Below are 7,149 nucleotides of genomic sequence, written 5' to 3'. Positions count from 1 at the left end.
CACAGAGAACCACAGCTGCAGCAAGAATGATAGCAGCAGATGGCAAACGCTCACTCACCTATCCATGATCCAAGCGATAGAGATCCCGTCATCTGAAACCCATCTGTCTCTTCTACAGTGCAGCCCGTCGCTCTGAACTTCCTGATTCTCAGATCAGATAGGAATTAGGGAGTAGTAATAGTAGTAGTAACAGAGCAGCAGCACTCTAGAGCAGACAGATGTGCTCCGGATTACGGGACCTCTATTGCTTGGATCGCAATAGGTGAATGTGAGTCATCTGGTGCTGTCATTTTTCCCCGCTGCGGCTGCCTTCTCTGCTGGACTATCGTATTCACTGGGATGGAGGTTGCATGGTGGCTGTCTAATTTGGGAGGAAATTGGTTGTTGGTTGTGGTGGGGGTGGTTATGTAATTCTGTCTGGGGAACTGCTTCCGGTTTGGCGGTGTCCAGAGCTTTCTGCTATTGCCAGGCTGGAGATGCAGGGGAAAAGTGCTGCTGCTGTGATGTCTGGCGCCCTCTTCACAGGGGTGCCCCAGCCCCTGAGTGCCCCCGATCTTCAAGGACCCCAGGAACGCCCCTGGACATTAGATTACACACTGGTGCACTCTATTTAGTCATTAGCACTCATCAGGCAATGTCTGTGGGCAACTGACTGCACTCAGACCAAAGGGGGCTGAATAATTATGCACACCCCACTTTGCAGTTATTGATTTGTAAAAAATGTTTGAAATCACGTATGATTTTCGTTCCACTTCTCACGTGTACACCACTTTGTATTGGTCTTTCATGTGGAATACCAATAAAATTGATTCATGTTTGTGGCAGTAATGTGACAAATGTGGAAAATGTAAAGGGGGACGAATACTTTTGCAAGCCACTGTGTATACATACGTATATATATATATATATATATATACATATATATATATATACATATACATACATATATATATATATATATTTATATATATACATATACATATATATATATACATATATATATACATATATATATATACATATATATATATATATATATATATATATATATATATATACTGTATGTATATATCTACATATATATTATATCTACAACTACATCTACATGACCTGATGAAGCGCCCCTAGAGGGTGCGAAACGGCTGTCGACTGAGCATGCTTGTGTATCCTCCCTTTCCTGACTTGTCATAAATATGTTGGTACTGGAATTTAAAGGGACTCTGAGCAGTGCAGAAACTATGGAAAGATGCATATCATTTTAAAGCTCTCTTTCTCCTCTTTCAAATGATATATAAACCGCAGCCCTACGCCTTTTAGTTTTCGCTATTTTCGCAATTGAAATTGCAGTGACTGTGTTTTCAATTGCAAAAATAAAGAAAACTAAAGGCGTAGGGCAACGATTTAGGTGTCGCCAGAAAGAGGAGAAAGAGAGCTTTAAAATGATATCCATCTTTCCATAGTTACATTGTATTACACAGGCCGACTTTTTCTGCTGAAAGGAGCTGCTGACACTGGGGAAAGTGTCGTCCTGTGTAATACAATGTAACTATGGAAAGATGGCTATCATTTTAAAGCTCTCTTTCTCCTCTTTCTGGCGACACCTAAATCGTCACTCTACGCCTTTTAGTTTTCTTTATTTTCGCGATTGAAATCGCGGCCGCAGCAATTTCAATCACGAAAATAGCGAAAACTAAAAGGCGTAGGGCGGCGGTTTATATATCATTGGAAAGAGGAGAAAGAGAGCTTTAAAATGATATGCATCTTTCCATAGTTTCTGCACTGCTCGGAGTCCCTTTAAGTGACCCAAATAAAGTTCTGTTTTATCCTGGATGTGCCCATCGCTATTTCTACTAATTGATGGACTGTGAGTATTTTGGTTGGAGCACTCCGGTGAGTTTGTAACTGAAGCTTGTGCACCTATCCTACTGAATATTGGTGAACTTTTCAACAAAATCCCACGCCCCCTGCCACTTGCTCAGCTTGTGATTGAGCAGGGGGAAGATGCTGCTCACTCGCTCTGTGAAGCCAGCTGGAAGAAAACCGGAAGCAACATGGCAGCTGCCATTTCGAGCAAACGGCAGCCGCGCTTACAGGGATTCGGGGCACTCCGATTTGGGCAACCCAGCGCAAATATCGGGGGCACCCCAAAGCCATATCCGTGGCACAGGCCATGGATAAAATGTGCCAGCGGCGCCACTGAGTTGCTACTGGATTTTAAGTGACCCAAATAAAGTTCTGTTTTATCCTGGATGTGCCTATCGCTATTTCTACTAATTGATGATTTTTTTTAAAAGGCAGGGGGCTGGAGCAAGACCATGATTAGCTCCGCCCTCTGCACGTGTAGTGTAGGTACTGGTTTAGCCAGCTGTTGACCATGCAATGCACAATCCTGGCGTCCTGGACTGGTCCTCCTAACTGCTTTGCCAGGCCGCCACACAGACCACCGCCCTCAGCTGCCCTGCCCTGGCTCTCTCCCTGGCCTGCCCAGTCAAATTCTGTCCCCAGGCACAGCCAGCCACAGACTGCCTCACCACCATCTCAGGAGAGAGACCACCAGACACAGGCAGCCTGTAAAAAGTAAGTAATTGCCTGGGAAGCGCAGCAGCATCTGCAAGGGGTGGGTGGCAGAGAGACAAACACAGACAGCAGTGGAGCTGGAGCAGCAGGACAGGAACAGGAGTGCAGCCAGCCACACAAGCCAGCCCAGTACCTCCATTATGTACAGTATAAGCTGTTACTCTGCACCTGTACTGATAGTAAACTAGCTGCAGTGTGTGCTGATCTATGCTACCTCCAGTATGTACAGTATAAGCTGTTACTCTGTGCCTGTACTTATAGTAAACTAGCTGCAGTGTGTGCCGATCTCTGCTGCCTCAAGTATGTACAGTATAAGCTGTTACTCTGTGCCTGGACTGATAGTAAACTAGCTGCAGTATGTGCCGATCTCTGATGTGTCCAGAATGTACAGTATAAGCTGTTATTCTGTGCCTGGACTGATAGTAAACTAGCTGCAGTGTGTGCCAATCTCTGCTGCCTCCTGTATGTACAGTATAAGCTGTTACTCTGTGCCTGGACTTATAGTAAACTAGCTGCAGTGTGTGCCGATCTCTGCTGCCTCCTGTATGTACAGTATCAGCTGTTACTCTGTGCCTGGACTGATAGTAAACTAGCTGCAGTGTGTGCCGATCTCTGCTGCCTCCTGTATGTACAGTATCAGCTGTTACTCTGTGCCTGGATTGATAGTAAACTAGCTGCAGTGTGTGCCGATCTCTGCTGCCTCCAGTATGTACAGTATAAGCTGTTACTCTGTATCTGTACTCATAGTAAACTAGCTGCAGTGTGCTGATCTCTGCTACCTTCAGTTTGTACAGTACAAGCTGTTACTCTGTGCCTGTACTGATAGTAAACTAGCTGTAGTGTGTGCCGATCTCTGCTACCTCCAGTATGTACAGTATAAGCTGTTTTCAGGTGCCTGCACCGTATGTGCTGATCTACCTCCAGTGTGTACAGTATAAGGTGTTACTCTGTGCCTTTACTGGTTGTAAACCAGCTGTATTGTATGCTGATCCCTGCTACTTTCAGTATGTACAGTATTAGCTGTAAAGCCTGGTACAGAAAAACAAAAGTTTGCTTTCTTAAAACAGAAAGAATTTGCGATAATTCAGGTTGGAGTGAGCTTGAGATGTCTCCCAAGGCATCACTGCTGAATATATGCAAATTAACCATTGCCTGGTACACACATACAATTTTGATTAACCAATTTTAGCTCTGTTCATCATATTCAATGCCTGTTAGCCCTCTTACTACATGGGGGTGGTAAAATTGGTCAGTGATTGACCAATCAAAATTGTATGTGCGTATGCACTTTTAAGCTACTCCTATACTCACGAGGTTCCATCCAATATTTCAATGGGCAGGCCCGTTATCTGTAGCTTACACCGCTGCTAAGTTCATGTACATTTGGCCCCACCCATGGCCATGCCCACTCACTGCATGGCCACACCCATATACACCCCACCTGGTGCCCACAGGTGCCCCGGATCTCCAAGGACCCTAGCAACACCCCTGCTTGAACTTGTCAAAGTTAATCCATTGTTAATCCTTGAGCGTGCCCTAAATGTTAACCACTTGAGGACCTAGGGCTTTCTACCCCTTAAGGACCGGCCACTTTTTTTCCATTCAGACCACTGCAGCTTTCACGGTTTATTGCTCGCTCATACAACCTACCACCTAAATGAATTTTGGCTCCTTTTCTTGTCACTAATACAGCTTTCTTTTGGGGCTATTTGATTGCTCCTGCGATTTTTACTTTTTATTATATTCATCAAAAAAGACATGAATTTTGGCAAAAAAATGATTTTTTTAACTTTCTGTGCTGACATTTTTCAAATAAAGTAAAATTTCTGTATACATGCAGCGCGAAAAATGTGGACAAACATGTTTTTGATAAAAAAAAACCCATTCAGTGTATATTTATTGGTTTGGGTAAAAGTTATAGCGTTTACAAACTATGGTGCAAAAAGTGAATTTTCCCATTTTCAAGCATCTCTGACTTTTCTGACCCCCTGTCATGTTTCATGAGGGGCTAGAATTCCAGGATAGTATAAATACCCCCCAAATGACCCCATTTTGGAAAGAAGACATCCCAAAGTATTCACTGAGAGGCATAGTGAGTTCATAGAAGATATTATTTTTTGTCACAAGTAAGCGGAAAATGACACTTTGTGAGAAAAAAAAAAAAAGTTTCCATTTCTTCTAACTTGCGACAAAAAAAATAAAATCTGCCATGGACTCACCATGCCCCTCTCTGAATACCTTGAAGGGTCTACTTTCCAAAATGGGATCATTTGTGGGGTGTGTTTACTGTCCTGACATTTTGGGGGGTGCTAAATTGTAAGCACCCCTGTAAAGCCTAAAGGTGCTCATTGGACTTTGGACCTCTTAGCGCAGTTAGGCTGCAAAAAAGTGCCACACATGTGGTATTGCCGTACTCAGGAGAAGTAGTATAATGTGTTTTGGGGTGTATTTTTACACATACCCATGCTGGGTGGGAGAAATATCTCTGTAAATGACAATTTGTTAATTTTTTTTACACACAATTGTCCATTTACAGAGATATTTCTCCCACTCAGCATGGGTATGTGTAAAAATACACCACAAAACACATTATACTACTTCTCCTGAGTACGGCGATACCACATGTTTGGCACTTTTTTGCACCCTAACTGCGCTAAAGGGCCCAAAGTCCAATGAGTACCTTTAGGATTTCACAGGTCATTTTGAGAAATTTCGTTTCAAGACTACTCCTCACGGTTTAGGGCCCCTAAAATGCCAGGGCAGTATAGGAACCCCACAAATGACCCCATTTTAGAAAGAAGACACCCCAAGGTATTCCGTTAGTAGTATGGCGAGTTCATAGAAGATTTTATTTTTTGTCACAAGTTAGCGGAAAATGACACTTTGTGAAAAAACACAATTAAAATCAATTTCCGCTAACTTTTGACAAAAAATAAAATCTTCTATGAACTCACCATACTCCTAACGGAATACCTTGGGGTGTCTTCTTTCTAAAATGGGGTCATTTGTGGGGTTCCTATACTGCCCTGGCATTTTAGGGGCCCTAAACCGTGAGGAGTAGTCTTGAAACGAAATTTCTCAAAATGACCTGTGAAATCCTAAAGGTACTCATTGGACTTTGGGCCCTTTAGCGCAGTTAGGGTGCAAAAAAGTGCCACACATGTGGTATCGCCATACTCGGGAGAAGTAGTACAATGTGTTTTGAGGTGTATTTTTACACATACCCATGCTGGGTGGGAGAAATACCTCTGTAAATGGACAATTGTGTGTAAAAAAAATCAAAAGATTGTCATTTACAGAGGTATTTCTCCCACCCAGCATGGGTATGTGTAAAAATACACCCCAAAACACATTGTACTACTTCTCCCGAGTACGGCGATACCACATGTGTGGCACTTTTTTGCACCCTAACTGCACTAAGGGGCATAAAGTCCAATGAGTACCTTTAGGATTTCACAGGTCATTTTTGTTTCAAGACTACTCCTCACGGTTTAGGGCCCCTAAAATGCCAGGGCAGTATAGGAACCCCACTAATGACCCCATTTTAGAAAGAAGACACCCCAAGGTATTCCGTTAGGAGTATGGTGAGTTCATAGAAGTTTTTATTTTTTTGTCACAAGTTAGCGGAAATTGATTTTAATAGTTTTTTTTCACAAAGTGTCATTTTCCGCTAACTTGTGACAAAAAATAAAAACTTCTATGAACTCACCATACTCCTAACGGAATACCTTGGGGTGTCTTCTTTCTAAAATGGGGTCATTTGTGGGGTTCCTATACTGCCCTGGCATTTTAGGGGCCCTAAACCGTGAGGAGTAGTCTTGAAACCAAATGTCGCAAAATGACCTGTGAAATCCTAAAGGTACTCATTGGACTTTGGGCCCCTTAGCGTACTTAGGGTGTAAAAAAGTGCCACACATGTGGTACCGCTGTACTCAGGAGAAGTAGTATAATGCGTTTTGGGGTGTATTTTTACACATACCCATGCTAAGTGGGAGAAATATCTCTGTAAATGACAATTGTTTGATTTTTTTACACACAATTGTCCATTTACATAGAAATTTCTCCCACCCAGCATGGGTATGTGTAAAAATACACCCCAAAACACATTATACTACTTTTCCTGAGTACGGCGGTACCACATGTGTGACACTTTTTTGCAGCCTAGGTGCGCTAAGGGGCGCAACGTCCTATTCACAGGTCATTTTGAAGCATTTGTTTTCTAGACTACTCCTCGCGGTTTAGGGCCCCTAAAATGCCAGGGCAGTATAGGAACCCCACAAGTGACCCCATTTTAGAAAGAAGACACCCCAAGGTATTCCGTTAGGTGTATGGCGAGTTCATAGAAGATTTTATTTTTTGTCACAAGTTAGTGAAAAATGACACTTTGTGAAAAAAAACCAATAAAAATTAATTTCCGCTAACTTTTGACAAAAAATAAAATCTTCTATGAACTCGTCATACACCTAACAGAATACCTTGGGGTGTCTTTTTTTTCTAAAATGGGGTCACTTGTGGGGTTCCTATACCGCCCTGGCATTTTACAGGCCCAAAACCGTGAGTAGTCTGGAAACC

This window comes from Hyperolius riggenbachi, chromosome 1 (assembly GCF_040937935.1).
Source record: "Hyperolius riggenbachi isolate aHypRig1 chromosome 1, aHypRig1.pri, whole genome shotgun sequence".
NCBI classification, from domain to species: Eukaryota; Metazoa; Chordata; class Amphibia; order Anura; family Hyperoliidae; genus Hyperolius; species Hyperolius riggenbachi.
The sequence above is the reverse complement of the archived record's forward strand: the minus strand, read 5'-3'. Positions refer to the sequence as shown.